This window comes from Bidens hawaiensis, unplaced genomic scaffold, assembly GCF_021521415.1.
Source record: "Bidens hawaiensis isolate Kalapana, Puna unplaced genomic scaffold, B.hawaiensis_p1.1 tig00019555_1, whole genome shotgun sequence".
NCBI lineage: Eukaryota > Viridiplantae > Streptophyta > Magnoliopsida > Asterales > Asteraceae > Bidens > Bidens hawaiensis.
In genome coordinates, this window is record NW_027492968.1 from 309,207 (window position 1) to 326,321 (window position 17,115).

Genomic DNA, 17,115 nt, shown 5'->3' on the forward strand with positions numbered 1-17,115 from the left:
TGAGGTTTTGTCATTTGATTGTCAAAATGAAGGATTTCAAGATGGATCCTAGTGAAAGTAACCAAATTGATACTTTGACAAGTGCACTACCGTCTTCATACTCTACTTTTTTTTTTGTTGATGCTTAAAAAGAATAATAAGATCCCACTAGCATGGAGTTCATTCAAAAGATCGAAGAAAGAGAATATGACTTGAAGTGTCAAAATTCCTCAAAGGATAATCAAGACCCTACTTTGTATGGAGAATCACTTCCTATGAGCAGCAATTCTGTTCCAATCAATGCTTTCTATTCTCAAGCTGAACAAGAGATTCCACATGGTGGAAATTCCACATGGTGTTAATTATGGTCCTAATGTATGCTTTATGGCATCTGGATCTGGTACTTCGTCTGTTGGTGAAGGTTCTCAGATTCCACAACTACCACAAGTAAACATGAAGGAGGTTGAACAACAATTTGCCTTCATGTGTGCTTTCATAACATCTTACGAATATTCGATCGGTAGCACGATTGTTACAATTGATCTGACAGATGAAGATTATGAAAAGATTGATCTAGATGATCTTGAGTTTATGGATCTTAAGTGGAACATGGCTATGATATTAAGTAAGGTGAAAAGGATTATGCAAAAAACAGGGAAAGACTTGCCAACTTTGAACTAGAGAATTGGATTTGATAAATTTAAGGTCAAATTCTATAATTGTCAAGAGTTTGGTCACTTTTCTAAGGAATGTGACAAACCAAATAAAAATATTCGGCACTCCGGACTCAGGAAATGAGTTCAAACAACAAATACAGTAACTCTGAGTCAAAAGAAAAGTCAAGAGGGGGTGAATCTGTGAAAACTGGTTTGTCACAAGCATTGATTTCTAATGAAGGAATCGATTGGTCTCAAAGAATGTTAGGTAACTCACCTAATGGTAATCGAGTTAATCTTGCTTTATTTGAGCAACACGAGAAGTTTGAAGATGCTAGAGGTGACAAGGAGACTAATGAAAGTGATAAGTTAGAGACTGAAACTGATTCAGATGATTCAAGTGTTGAACAACATGAGAACTTTGCTTTCATGGAAAAGATAGAATAGGTTAGTTCGAACGTTTTTAAATATGTAAGTTTTGTTTTGGATAATGTAATTGAATCTTTTGTTAACGAACCAAAGTGTGTTCATTGTGATGAATTAAAATCGAAACTTTCACAATGATCAACTAGTTCATGATTTAACAATGATTCTTGATAGCTATCGACAAGCGGTTAACACTGGAGAAAAAACAAATGAGAAAACTAAAGCTTTGTCAAACAGTAATCATGATCTAAAAGCTAAAGTGGCTATAGTTGCTCTTGATTGAGAATCAATTTCAAGAAATTTAAAGTTAAGGACAAATGTCACAAAACAAGAAAATGAGATATTAGAACTAAAGAATAAACTAGAAAATTTCACTACTAGAAAATGGTACCATTGCTACGAAATTTTGTGACACAAATTTTTGCGTCGGAATTTGCCACACAATTCCGACACATTTATGACGAAAAGCAAAACCATAATTTTTTGTCGAACATTCCGACGCATTTCCGACAAACACTAAATTGCGTCGGAAATGCATCGGAATTTCCAACGCAATCCCAACACATTATTTTAATTGTGTATTTTGTGTTTAATATTTACATGAAAATATAACTTGGATCGGAAACGCGTCGGAAATTCCGACGCATTTCAGACACAATATTTTTATTTTGTAATTTTATTTTTTTAACATGACAATCTAAATCATAATACAAATTGTGTCGTAAACGTGTCGGAATTTCTGACGCAATTCCGACGCCAACAATTTAATTTTGTAATTTTAATTTTTTTCAATTTGTTTATCTAAATAATAATACAAACCGCGTCGAAAATGTGTCGGAATTCTTGCGCATTTCCGATTCAAGATTTCAACCTTTTATTTTATCAATTCTTTAATAAATTTAATAGTGTAAGTTCTAACGCATTTCCGACGCAACTCCTTCTTTGTAGAAAATGTGTAGCAAATGTGTAGCAACTTGCTACGAATTTGCTACGCATTTTCATCAAATTGATTTTGTGTTTCATTTTACGAGGTTCAAACATTTGTTTTTCTAACTATCTTTTTTTAATAGTTTCACTATATGTGGATTATTTTCATTTCCCTAACTCGCTCAGCTACTTACATACACTTACAGTTATACTTATAGACTTATAGATTAATAAAGACCGTTTGTTTAATTATAAGTTATAACGTTACATGTGTACTCACGCACACATAACTTGTATAAGTTTGTGAAGTTAAAGAATTTCATGTATAATGAAGTTGTGCAAATGATGGAATATAAAAAACAATGTTTGAACCTTGAATAACAAAACTTTTTACCATAATGTTGAAATGCGTAGGGAAGGTGTCGGAATTTCTGACACAATGCTTACGCAAACATAATTTGCGTCGGAAATGCGTCGGGTTTACTTCTAACCCTTTTAGAATGAAAAATATGTTTGAAACTATACTTGAACCCGGTCCATTCCCTTGAAATCCCACCCACCGATCCAACAAATGCCTCCTCCAATCATTATTCACAAAACCCTAGTTTCAAAAGAATACACTACGTTGTGCCTCTTCCTCTTTCATTCCCCCAAATCTCAAAACAATATGCTTTCTCCAATTCGTGCATTCGTCCTCAAAGCTGTAAGTGCTCCTTCCCCTAATTTATCTTTACACAACTATTGTGTGTTTCAATACGTTCAATTTACATTGTCTTCGAGTTTTCGAATTTGACCTTATTGATTGTTCTTAATTTCGAGTCCTATAATTTGATTGCTACTGGATTCTGATGTTAGTATCGTGATTCAGAGTTCATATATTGCTTATCTTATTGATTTTGAGGTTGGTTAGTATTGTGAGTCTGGACTTTGATGTTGATAGAGGGCCTACAACTTTAAGTCAAAAGATGCCTTATTTGACATGTTGGTGAATCTTAGATAACCGTTGCTTCCAACACTTTTCATCACACCGTGCCTTAGATATTTTACATTGATTGTATCTTAGCACTATTATCTGAGTGGCTAAAGGAATATCCATGGTGGCTCATATCATTAGTTTATTGAAGTTAATTAACACTTACTTTTATAGCATCAACATCCTAACAGATAAACTTATATTTTGTAATGACATGGTTAATTAAGGGAGTAAATGTTGCAAGTTTGGATCTCAAAAATAAGATGAATGATTAATCTAGATAAACTAATGACTCCTTCAATGAGTAAATATTTTGTAACTTTATTGTAGCTTGATATTTGTAGGGACTGCTACTAGTTGGAAATCAGGCACCGGACCTCTAAGCGGAGGCTGTTTTTAATCAAGTGTTTATCATGGTAACTGAAGTGACTTAATGTTTTGTTTTGAAATTTTATTTTGTTTGATGGACCGTTACGCACCATTGATCCATTAGTTTATATTAATTTAACAAAATTTAAATGCAGGTTAAGATCTCTAATATATTGGCAACAATATGGTGATTCACGTTTTCTACTATTTAGACTTCACTTCGGTTTGTTCTACTAGTTAGCCCATTAACATTAAACATTCATATATTATTTTTGCTTTGATTTATACTAATTTTGTTTTCTTATTGCAGAAATCACTGCATTCGGTGGCTGATATGCCAATTTTGAGTAACAGCAATCACAACAAAAGGTATGTTATGCATTGTTTGCTTACTAATTGTCATACACGTTTCAAGAAATTTATAGATGCATAATTTGGAAGTTGGAAGGAGGGGGAGGATACGGAAGAAAACCTGGGACAAGAAATGCAACAACTAATGGAAGAAATGATACAAATATAAGCAGCTTAGGCCATGAGAAATTGACAGCCTCCCAATCCTCAGTAGTAGTTTTTTTATGTATATACTATTCTATACATATGTTAGTTTGTAGCGTTATGGATTATTAGACATGATTGTATTTGAGTTTGATGTGTAAAAGTTGTTTTGTGAGTAAATTTGAGTTTTGTGGATTTTAATTGTATTTTTTAGCTGAAAAAAAAAATCTGGATCCGTTTTTGTTTCATTATATATAAATTTTTATTTAAAAAAGTGTCATAATTGTGTCGAAAAACGATTCTTATATGCGTCAAATTTGTGTCGGAAACAAACTTAAAGAAGTGTCGGAATTGCCTCAGAAAACGTTTTATATGTGTCAGAATTGCGTCGGAAAATATTTTATATATGCGTTGGAGTTGCGTTTGAAAAGATTTTATATGTGTCAGAAAACAAAATATTTATACCGTAGTTATACATATACGGTATTAATAATACAATAATTATAATTATTAAAAGTTGTTTAACGGTGTCAAAAAAGTGTCGGAAAATTACGACAAAAGGATGTGTCGGAATTTTGTCAAATTATGCGTCAGAAAAGCGTCACAAACGAATTTCCGACGAGGGTTTTTCCGACTCGCAAATTGCGTCGGAAATGCGTCATAATCGCCCAATTGTGACGCATTTCCGACGCAATTTGGCGTCACAACACCATCAGTTTTCTAGTAGTGTTTTAGAGATTCTTCATTTCTACTTAATAAAATCATTGAGGTTAATAATAACCAAAAAAAAAAAGAATGGTAAACATGGTTTATGATTTGTTGAAATCCCTCCTCCGTTTAATAATGATTATACTAGTATTCCAGAAATAGTAGATCATAAGAAAGTCGAGACTGATATTCCATTTATTATTGATCTCACTTTTATTGTGAATAAAGTGATTCATGAGGAGAAATATGAACTTACTAAACATGTCAATGAAAATTCAGCTCCAATACCTCATTCATAGTAATGTTATTTTCACTTAAAACAAGTGTGATGGCTTTGTTGAAGAGATTGATGAACCACATGTGAATCACAAGAGTAAGAATATCTCTCTAGAAAATCATATGCTTTGTGAACCATATGAGTCCGAAAAAGTGGTTTATGGTGCAAGCTTTTCAAATGTCAAATAAGTACAATAAAAAAAACCCATGATTTCTAATGAGGACTTGATGAAATTCTTCAATCCTAGCAAGAAAGTTAATGTATCAAAAGGTCGGATTTATAAACTTAAAGGGGTGAATAAAGTATTTAATGAAAAAGATATCCCTTTGAGTTTAGTGAAACCTGAATTAATTGAGAGTGTGTTTCAAGATGAAACATCATATTTGACTGAAGTTGAAAAGGCCTTTAACAAATAAAAATCGGTTAACAAAACATAAGCTAAAAAGAAATCAAATTTGTTAAAACCTATAAAATTTGTAAAAACATCTGGATTGGAGAATGTTACACATTTCACCAATCTAGAATTTTATAATTATAGAAAGGAAAACAACATGGCTTGTTATAGTTCAAGTGTAAAAGTTTATTCTTTTCAACCTAATGTTTCACGAGAATCTGTTGATTCACCACAAGTATTCGTAGATATGAGAAGGTGCTTCTCATGTAGCGAATTAGGGCATGTCATAAGACAATGTGGAACTAAGGCGGAATCAATTGAAAAACCTTTAATCAAGGGGCATGTTCCTTTGATTGATAGTATTTTGAGAAGATAACCTTTACCAGTCAAAGTTGATGAATCACAAATCATGTTTCATGATGTTAACCCTCAAAAGGTTGTTCGAGTTAATTTTCAAGATTCTAAGGTAAATTGCAAACCAGTTGAGCTTGTTAAACCGCTTTGTAATAATAAGGATTCAGGTGTGATCAAGATGAATATCTCAAAATAAAGTCAAAGAAACCTTTTACTTATACTCATGTTCGTCAATCGCATGTTAAACTCAAGGTTATTATATTACAAAAGGAAACAAAAAAGGAGCCCAAGAATGAGGCAAGGGCTACCTTTCTGAACTAATCTTTTACCTTGTTGTGCAGAGTTCATCCAAGACTTTCTCATGTGATTATGGATAGTGGATGTTCTCGACACATCACCGGTAATCTTAATCTTATTTCAAATGTTAAAGACATTCAAGGAGGTTATGTAGCATTTGCTGGTAATTAGGGTGGATTTATTACTAAAGAAGGCGAAGTATCGAATGGTCTGATTACTTGCCGTAGCAATATATGATAGATAGCTCCTTAAACCTTATGTGAGCATCTTCGGCACTAAGGAGATGGTATGCGCATTTTAAAGTCCACCCTTTCCTAATGTCATACCATCTCAATGATGTCGATTTGAGTTGACAAGTAGTTTCGTAAAGTAGAAAGATTAGGATTGACTTCGATTTCTCAAATACCAATTCTAACAACTTCGGGTGGTTGTAGTTCATCACACAACCTCCCCTTGGTTGATTTATGTAGGTTATAATTACACATTCCGTTAACATATGGTTTCTTTAACTAATTTGATATCCTAAGCAAAGCCATTTTCGGATTACCAAGGTTTAGAAAAATACACCATAACTTATATCTCATCATTTCTAAGTACAATATAAGGATCCATGTTTCGATAATGTATCAAAGTATTCTATCTTTCAAGAACATGAATCGATCATGAACGATTGCCAAAGATATTGACAACCACCAACTTTGATTTAGTGATTTAAGATGGTGAAGCATTTCTCATCAAAAGATAATTGTAATATCATGTACTTTACTAGACTACATCACATGTATTGATTAATTATCAAGTAAAACAAAGCTTCTTCATAGATTTTAGATGGTAAAAGGAGTTTAGCTCATAATGAGCATAATGATGAACATTAAGATGATTGATAATAACAAATACATGATTAAACTTAGAACAATCTTACCAAATGTAGATGAATCTTTCTTCTTAATGATGGTAATGATGGTTGATGATGATGATTAGTGGTGATGACCTCCAAACCTTCAAACTCTTCACTAGATCTTCAAAGTGAGTGTTAGTGTGTGTTTTTATAAGTGAAAACCAGAGAGAATTATTTTCAAGGCACACTCTTCAAATGGCACAAGAGCCACTATTTATAGGCAATCTGGAGTGTGAAGCACGGCCCCGTGCATTTTTATGACATGTGCCAGATTTGTTTTGTCTTTTCTGTGACGTGGCCACGGCCCCGTGGTTGGAAGGCACGGCCCCGTGATTTTTAGTGACATGTGCTAAATTCTTCTTTGTCTTTTATGTGTTCCCGTCCACGGTCCCGTGCATGATGAGCACGGCTCCGTTTCCAGATTTTGTCTTTTCTTGTTTCAGAAGCATGGGGGCGTGTTTCTTGAGGCATGGGGGTGTGTTTCTTTGTTCTCTTGTGTTTTCTTCTGTTTTTCTTCGTGTTTTTGCTTCTTTCTTCGTTTGAGGCTTGGTTTCACCTGAAATTATGTTTTATTATGATAAGTATCCTTTTATGCTATGTTATTGGATAGAAATTGCAGTTTTTAGAGTTTATTTGATGCCGAAAAGATGTATATTTAAATGTACATCAAACATCCCCACACTTGAACATTGCTTGTCCTCAAGCAATCCTCTTATAAATATCCTCTAAAAACAGCAAACTTAGATCATAGGTACCCCTTAAGTGAGCTTCAAGAAGACGGAACAAAATAACCTATCTTTTTGTTAGTGATAAAAGAGAGAACTTTTGTTTTTATGAGTTTCTGTTTATGCAAAATGTCACGTTCTCACAATGTTCACTCACACTCGGTTTTATATCTGATCATACCTGTGATGTAAGTATGTGAACACTCTTAGCCAAAATGCAACCTGTAATAAATAAGCTTGTAACAAGTTCAAATCTCCACCTTTTTGAAGGGTTGCATAGCTTAGAAGGTAAAGAGGGGTTTTGGTTTAGTGTGAGTCGGAATTGGTATTTTGTGGTGGTTCAAGGGTTAATGGTAAATACAACTTCCACTTGTTTGGGAGTTTTGAGATGTCTTCAATAGTTAGCTCCTTTTTCTCCGAGAGTTATATATATATATATATATATATATATATATATATATATATATATATATATATATATATATATATATATATATATATATATATATATATATATATATCTAATGACTCTTTTAAGGTCAAATCGTCAAGACCAGTTTATCGAGGATGTGGATCAATTCTTCCTCAATCCTGTTCTGAATATAACTTCCAACTCTAATGGATCGTTCGGCTTTGAGCCTAATAGCCCCCACCCTCATTAGTTCGGTATATTCATGCTGAGACTGAGTTTGACTTTTTCTACATCTTCCTTCGTGGGACCAATTTCCGCAACCTAAACATCGTTCATATCTTTTTGCTCTTCTCTTCATTGCGTTTTTGGAAATTCCACAGAATGGTGGTCTTTGTTCGTTTTGGTGCCACTTTTTCTTCACCTCATTGCTAAAGAGAAAGATTCTCTCCCTAAGTTCTGGAGGCAACCTAGGTTTTGTGAAGTGTATGCAGCAAAGAAAATTTAAATCGAAAGAATGCATTTCCAGTTCTTTAGGGTCTGCCGGTAAAAGACCAGTGTTGTATTTTACCGCTGAAGATGGATAAAGTGATCGGGTTTTTGGGTTTTGTAATTTGATAATGGGTTTGATGGAATTGTGTAGATATTACCTTCTTCCTTATACAACTCTTCGTTCGGTCTTGAAATGAATAATTGCGACAAGTTCTAAATCACATGAAACATATGACTCACTCAAAGCTTCCGAAAAAATATTTATACGGCATGAGGTTTATCTCACAGTAACGGAGGAATTGGGTATTAACGCCATATTTTGCATAAATTTATTCTCAATATTACAAAACTTTTTCTTACTTTTTCACTTTTAAATGATTGGTTATTTGCAAAAAAATTTCTTGGATTTCTTTTTAGGTTTAGAATAATCTTTGTTTGCTGCAAAAATGTTTGTTTTAGAGAATTTTTATAATTAGTTGGACAAACAATTGGTCAAGTAATTCCCCTCCCCACACTTGAATCTCACATTGTCCTGAATGTGACAAGATTCATGAAAATATAAAAATTCTAATTGAGTATTATGGGTAAAAATGAAGAGTTACTTCCCTACGAGTTAACGAAATTTTGACAGAGCGTCCCCTGTTTTTCGTCCGTTTTTTCTGTTTTTGTGCCTGTATAATATAAAACTGCAAACATCCACAAACAACCAAGCATTAACTGCTGAAAATTGGGTATGGAATCATCCATCCCTTGCCCTTTCAGGCTAAATTAGTACCTAGCATAATGTCTTTGGCACTCATGGCCATAATAGTATCCAAACCAACACAAACACAAACAAACAAGTACGATGAAAAGTAAATTGTTCAAACACACATAATAAGTTCATGAAATACTACCATCCCATGCCCGTGCCCATGCCCAATCTACCTGTGCCGTCAGTCATCAGTTACCCGTGTTCGGGTCAAACTGTCCCCACTGCCTGTCCATGCGATAGCCCAATCGCTTAATCTCTCGCCTCGTTTCTTCATACTCGGCTGCTCGTTGTGCATCGGATGCAGCCATTTCCTCGTTGATCCGGTTAAATGAGGCCATAGTGTTAGTTGAGAATTGATCGATTAGTCCATATATACCCTCCAAAGAGTATCGGCTATCATGTGATGAACTGGGGCCGGCCCCTGATAAAGATGGGCCTCCTGTCTGATGGTAGGTTCGGCGGCGGTGTTGTCTGGGCGATGATTGTCGTCTCTCATGCACATCCTGTATCATCATCTCTGACGGGTCTTCTGGGTCCCAAACCTGATTGTACTTGTCACAAAATCTCTACACACCCGGGCTGATTTGCTGAACCATCTGCATGCTCTCACAGTAATCAAGGTTGAGAGTTATCGAGTTTGGGCTTTGAGTTCCTTCTGTGTCTGCACCATAGGCCCTGTAGAGGTTGTAGATCCAAGGACCACCAAAGATCGGGGTATTTCCTTGGGCAGTGGCATTTGACATGAAAAGCTTGTAGAATAGCATAGTGATATTACATGGTATTTCCTTTTTCATGCAATACAATGCCCAAAGGTCCTTTAGGTTGACAACCCCTTCGCTCTGTCCTCGAGCTGTGACGGTATGACTCAGCAAACGGTGGATGTACCTCATCAGTGGGTCACGCAGTTCTGTGCTCTTCGATGCGCTCGGTCTATACCTTATTGTTCCATAACTTAACTGTTCCCAAGCTTCGTCCCTAATGGCACCTGCTTCAGCTTCATCATCGTCACCCTCATCTGTAAAGTTTGTTTTAGCCTCGTACCAGATGTCCGTGTCAGTTTCCTCGGCTGTGTAGATACCCAAATCGATTCCCAGTTGAGTGACAGAGGTTGTATGCCAAACACCTCCACATCGGAACTCTATTGCCTTGGTATACCACATGTCAAACCTTCTCTTCTTCATGTTGAATGAGGCTAGGAACTCCTTTATAAGTTCGGTTACTGAATCCCCTATCTGGTTAAAAACTCGTCTCCACGGTCCCGTGATGATGTTCTGATAGCGCTCCCATTGGTTAACTTGTCTGAGGGTTTCTTCGCATGCCTGGAAGTGAGCTTCAGGATATCTATTATTGAGATAGGTTAATCTTTCGTTTGCTGATCGGTCCTTAGTCTTCAGGTTTCCGAAGACTAGGAATGCATGAAACTCTTCCCCATACTCGGTCATCTGCAATTTAAACCTAAATTAGTCAAAACTCATGAAAAATTTTAAATTTGCTGAAACAGAGAGCAAAGCACGGAGGCGTGCTTTCAGGAGCACGGTACTGTGCTGCTGCTTCTGCTTCAATTCCTTGAAGTTTGACTTTTGGTTGACCACGACTCGTGTTGTTTTGGGCACGACTCGTGTTTTTAATATCGATTTCTAACTTACTTAGACTCGAACCCTCGTTTCTAACCGGTTATATCAATTAGGTTTAATGGTTTGTCGGGTATTTATTCTTACACCCAAAACCCGAATTGTTTCTTTCAGTTAATCCCTAACCATCAAAGATTCAACAATCTATTCATCATTATCAATCATAATAACCCATACCCTTTTCAGATTTTGACCCGATTTGGTCGATTTGAACAATTTTAGGGTTAATCTAAACCTAGAATGATGACTCTGAGTAATGCAATTGTTAAATTAACATACCTTAGGTTTAGAATTGAAGATTAGATGAAGAAATTTGCAAAGTGGTTGAAGGTCGGCAGTTCTCAGTTTAGAATGCAATGAAATTAGGGTAGGATGTGTTAGAAAGTTGTTTTATCAAAAAGTTAAAACTCGTAACTGCCCTGACACCAAAAACACGGCCCCGTGCTTTTGGAGCACGGTACCGTGCTGCTTAATGCAGACAATACTGTTTTGTTTATTTTGTTTATTTGTCGAGCTGGTTTGTTTTTTAACTGGTTTTTTTTTATTTTCTAGTTATTTTAACATGGTAATTAAACATCCTATATATCATTAAAACTAAAGACATAATTAAAAGATAGATGAAATGAAAAGTACAACAACAACTCTCGGATCCTAACACATAGTACTAGCGGGAACAACTTAAACACGAAACAAAGTCAAAACTTCAACGGCCACCACCCCCGAACAAGTCCTGGATGTGTGGTGGTGCTCGTTTGGCTTCCAAAAGTTCGTCAAGCTTTTTGTTGAGTGTGACGAGTTCTCGGTTGAGAAAGTTAAGTTTGGAAGTCACATCTTTGTGGTGGCCATCCACAACATGGAAGTTCTCGAACCTAAGCAGGTCGACTTTGTTGATCAACTCGACTACTTGAGCCTCGGTTTGCATGTTGCTCTCAACTTGGTCTCTTACGATGCATTGGAGTCTCATGATTTGTTCCTCAAGGAAAGAAGATTCATGTTATTTCCCCTTCTTCACTGTCTTTCATTCAACCCGTTTTCCTTCCATTTAGGTAGTTTTTGTTTGGTGTGAATGGAATAGTGAATTTATGCATGCATGATATAGAGACTGGAAAGTTGAACACGGCACCGTGTTTATTGGAGAACAGCCTCGTGCTGCTAGAAGAATAAATGTTTCTGAGTCAGAGAAATGTACGGAGTCAGCGCGTATCATGCTGAAGATTCTGGGTGACCACGGCCTCGTGCTTAGGAAAGCACGGCCCGTACTTTTTTGTCACAGTGTATTTCTTTTTTAGTTTTCAACATGATTCACGATCCGGAATTTTTAGAATGACGTTTATTGTAATAATTTGTAAGTTTGGTCATCTAAAGATTACTTTTCATTAATTAAAGATCCTAGAAGAGTTTCGGGATAAGCCCGGGTTTCCTAAGAAATGAAAATAATCGGGTTAAGCCCGAAGTCCTAACACATTGTGCTTAATGCACTTTTTAACATATAAAAACATAAAATTAAGTTTCCTAGAGCTCTCCGAAAGGCGCTCCCCCTCCGAACGGTCCTGGTAGTGGAAAATACGTGAAACCGAGAACTTGAAATGAAGTTGTTCGTTGATGTCTCGGAGTTCCATTTTCATGTTCTCCACCGATTCAGTGAGTTGTATGAGACGCATTTCCGCTAGGACATTCATTTCGGTGAGTTCTCTCACGAGTTCTTGAAGTTTCAAGAGAAGCTCGGTTTTGGAAACATGGCGGGCATCGTTTCTCGGATGTCAGGAAACGGGAATTGCTTCATTCATCTCAGTTGGCATGCTAAATTAACAGAGGTTTTTGGTTTTGGTTTGTGCAAGGAATGCAATGACACAAGGTGCCTTTTATAACCAAATAGGAAACCGAGCATGGCACCGTGCTTATGGAAGCACGCCCCCGTGTTTTGACTCTGACAATTCTGTTACAAACCAGTCTGACTGAGATTTTTGCAGCGTAGATGTCGGCCCGCATTTTTAGGCATGGGACCGTGCTTTAAGGAGCACGCCCCCGTGATTTTTTTGAAAATTTTATATTTTATTATTTTTATTTTTTTAAGTAAAACAATATTTACAAGGCCTATTTTTGCGAAGGTCTTGGCCAGACCTTGTTTCCTTAAAGTCCTATTTAAAACATTTGGAGGGTGAGTACCTCCAAAACTTCTTTATGTGGACCGTCGATGTATGGTTTTAATAGATGTCCATTGACCTTGAACTTTTGACCGTTTGAACTTGAAATTTCGATGGTTCCATAGTCAAAAACTGTTTCAACTACGTTTGGACCTGTCCATTGGGATTTCAGTTTTCCTGGAAAAAGATGTAAACGAGCGTTGTATAACAATACACGATCGCCAACTTGAAATTTTTTGTTTCCTTTTAAATGAGTGTCGTGTATGCGTTTAGTCTTCTCCTTGTAGGACCAGGAATTTTCGTAGGCCATTGTTCTCAGCTCCTCGAGCTCACGAATTTGATCTTCCCGGTTTGCTCCAGCGGACGTAAGATCAAAGTTCACCGCTCTGAGAGCCCAATAAGCTTTGTGTTTTAATTCCACTGGTAGATGAAATGCCTTCCCGTAAACAAGCTTGAAGGGTGTCGTTCCTATGGGAGTTTTGTAGGCCGTCCTGAGGGCCCACAATGCGTCATCTAACTTTTCTGCCCAATTTTTGCGATTCATTCCTATAGTCCTTTCTAAAATCCTTTTAATTCCTCGATTCGAGACCTCTACTTGCCCACTAGTCTGAGGGTGATATGGTGTTGCCGGTCGGTGGTTAACCTCATATCGTGCTAAGACCTTGTCCATCAGGGTGTTACAGAAGTGAGTACCTCTCTCGCTGATGAGGGCTTTTGGAGTACCGAATCTTGAGAATAACTTTTTCAGAAATCGTACAACTACTTGAGCATCATTGGTGGGAAGAGCTTGTGCTTCTACCCATTTAGACACGTAATTGACTGCTACAAGGATGTATTTATTTCCGAATGAGTTAGGAAATGACCCCATGAAATCTATCCCCCATACATCAAAGATTTCAAATTTGAATGCTCTTTTGAGCCATCTCATTTTTCGATGAGATGTTCCCGGCTCTTTGACAAGCATCGCATGCTTGGATCAAAGTATGTGTATCTTTGTATATAGTGGGCCAGAAAAATCCTGCATCAAACACTTTCCTGACTGTGGTGGCGGTACTGTGGTGTCCGCCTGTTGGTCCTTCATGGCAGTGTTTGAGAATATCTAAGGCCTCTTTTCCTGCTACGCACCTAAGAATGATTTGATCCGCACCTATCCTAAACACGTATGGATCTTCCCAGAAGTAAAACTTAAGATCGGAGAAGAACTTCTTCCGCTGTTGATGAGTAAGTCCTTTTTTGAGGATCCTACAAGCTAAGTAATTGGCGAAGTCGGCAGGGACTTTCGTCCTTTTCTTCTATCACTCATTGAATGTGCATGAGAACCTCATGTGGAAAATTATTGGTGATAATTTCTTCTTGAAGCTCTTCGAGAGTTGGACATTCTAATCGTGAAAGATGGTCTGCGGATACATTTTCTGCTCCCTTCTTGTCTTTAACTTCGATGTCAAATTCTTGGAGTAGTAGGATCCATCGGATGAGTCTAGGTTTGGCATCTTGTTTATTGAATAGGTATCGTATTGCGGCATGATCGGTGTAAACTATGGTTTTGGAAAGAACTAGGTATGATCTAAATTTTTCAAAGGCAAATACTACTGCTAGTAACTCTTTTTCAGTTGTGGTGTAATTCTCATGTGCATCGTTAAGAGTTTTACTTGCAGAGTAAATTGGCTGGAAATGTTTTTCTTTGCGTTGTCCGAGTACGGCTCCAACTGCAAAGTCACTTGCATCGCACATGATTTCGAATGGAAGGGTCCAGTCGGGTGTGGTCATGATTGGTGCGTTGAAAAGTTTGTCTTTCAGTGTATTGAATGACTCAACACATTCCTCAGAGAAGACGAATGGTGCGGCTTTCTCTAGAAGTTTGGTCATAGGTCTTGAGATTTTTGAGAAGTCTTTTATGAAGCGGCGGTAGAAACCGGCGTGACCTAGAAAACTTCTAATGGTTTGACTGAAGTTGGTGGTGGGAGTTTGGATATGGTTTCTATTTTGGCCCTATCAACTTCTAATCCGTTTTGAGAAATCTTGTGACCTAGAACAATGCCTTCCTTTACCATAAAGTGCATTTTTCCCAGTTGAGCACTAGATTTACTTCTTCACACCTAGCTAGCATTTTGTCTAGGTTTTTCAGACAATGATCGAAGGAATCTCCAAAGACTGAGAAGTCGTCCATGAAAACTTCCATAGAGTTTTTGATCATTTCATGAAAGATGGCCACCATGCATCTTTGGAAGGTGGATGGAGCATTACATAATCCAAATGGCATTCTTCGGTAAGCGAAGGTTCCGTATGGACATGTAAAAGTGGTTTTCTCCTGATCTTCAGGAGCAATAGGAATCTGAAAGTATCCGGAAAATCTATCAAGAAAACGGAAGAACATTTTTCCGGATAATCGTTCGAGCATTTGATCTATGAAAGGAAGTGGAAAATGATCTTTTCTTGTGGCATCATTAAGCTTCTGGTAATCGATGCAAACTCGCCAGCTTATGATGGTCCTTATTGGTATTAGTTCGTCCTTCTCGTTCATTACGACTGTCATTCCTCCCTTCTTGGGTACTACCTGAATGGGACTAACCCAAGGTGAATCCGAGATCGGGTAGATTAATCCGGCATCAAGCAGTTTGATTACTTCCTTCTTCACCACATCTTGCATGTTGGGGTTGAGACGTCTTTGATGTTGAACCACAGGTTTGTATTCTTCCTCCTTGAGGATTTTGTGGGTACAAAATGAAGGACTGATGCCCTTGATATCCATGATCTTCCATGCAATATCCTTCTTATGGTTTTTGAGAACCTTAAGAAGTTCGTCTTTCTCTTCTTTAGAAAGGTGAGATGAAATAATTACTGGGATTTGAGAATCGTTCTCTAGAAAGGCGTATTCGAGATGTTTTGGTAGTTCTTTTAATTCTAAGGCTGGTGGTTCTTCGATTGATGGTTTTGATTTTTCATTGTTTTCAATGATTTCGTATATCGTTTATGATTCTTCGTGGTAGTTGTTATTGAAATTTTCATTTTCTAAAATTGGTTTTTTTAGTGTTTTGTCTAAGACTTGTGTTTCTAGGGGAGTATTGATGGCGGAATCTCGCATATAGCAACTTACGATGGAGTCTATGATATCAACACAGTATAATGTGTCATCGTGTTGTTGCGGATATTGCATAGATTTTCCTATGTCAAAAGTGATTGCCTCGTCATTGACCCTAAGAGTGAGTTTGCCGGTGCAAACATCAATGATAGCCTTTGCGGTGGCTAAAAAGGGTCTTCCTAAAATTAGAGGTACACTTTTGTCTTCCTCCATGTCTAGAATCAAAAAATCTACTGGGAAAACGAACTTGTCAATTTTGACAAGCATGTTTTCAACAATGCCCCGAGGATATTTAACAGATCGGCCAGCTAACTAAATGCTCATGCGGGTGGGCTTTGGTTCTCCTATCCCTTTTTTTGCAAAAACCGCATAAGGCATCAAATTAATACTAGCTCCTAGGTCAGCCAGGGCATTGCTATCAGATAAATTTCCTATGAGACAAGGGATAGTAAAGCTCCCTGGATCGGTCATCTTTGTCAGTAGCTTGCTTTGGAGGATAGCTGAACATTCTTCACTTAGGGTGACATGCGAAAGTTCCTCCAGCTTTCTTTTGTTTGTCAGCACTTCTTTGAGAAACTTGGCGTATTTCGGCATTTGAGCGATAGCTTCGACAAAAGGGATGTTGATATGGAGTTGCTTAAAAAGTTCTAGAAACTTCCCATACTGGGCTTCCAATAGCTCCTGCTTCAGTCTTCCAGGGTATGGAATAGGCGGAACATAGGTTCGGACTAGTTCCTTAGGCTGTACTGTGCTTGTTGGGGTCAGTCTTTCCTGTGTTTCATCAGGAGACTTTTTCTCCAAAGTTGGTGGAACAACAGTGGTTGTACCACTCCTGAGTGTGACGGCGTTAGCTGTCGCATTTGGGTTGGTGATTGTATTGCTTGGAAGAGTGCCAGGTGGTCTTTCGGATAATTGTCGGGCAATTTGTCCAATTTGGGTTTCTAGGTTCTGAAGCGATGCTTGTTGACATTTGAGATCGGCTTCATCTTTTAATAATACTCCGCTGATATCAACAGCTCTTGATTCAGCTTTCTTTTCTGCTTCATTTGTTTTGGTCATCAATTGAATTAGCATTTCTTCGATCTTCGAGTAGCTTGGGTTTTGATGGCTACTAGAACTTTGATCTTG

General features: G+C 37.2%; 1 long non-coding RNA gene across 1 annotated transcript; it reads left to right on the forward strand.

Annotated features, from left to right (window-relative positions):
* Positions 1 to 3,234: 3,234 nt before the first annotated feature.
* Positions 3,235 to 3,833, forward strand: LOC143558539 (uncharacterized). Its single transcript, XR_013139757.1, has 3 exons — positions 3,235 to 3,377; positions 3,486 to 3,699; positions 3,772 to 3,833. It is a non-coding gene; the product is annotated as an uncharacterized LOC143558539 (long non-coding RNA).
* Positions 3,834 to 17,115: the final 13,282 nt, after the last annotated feature.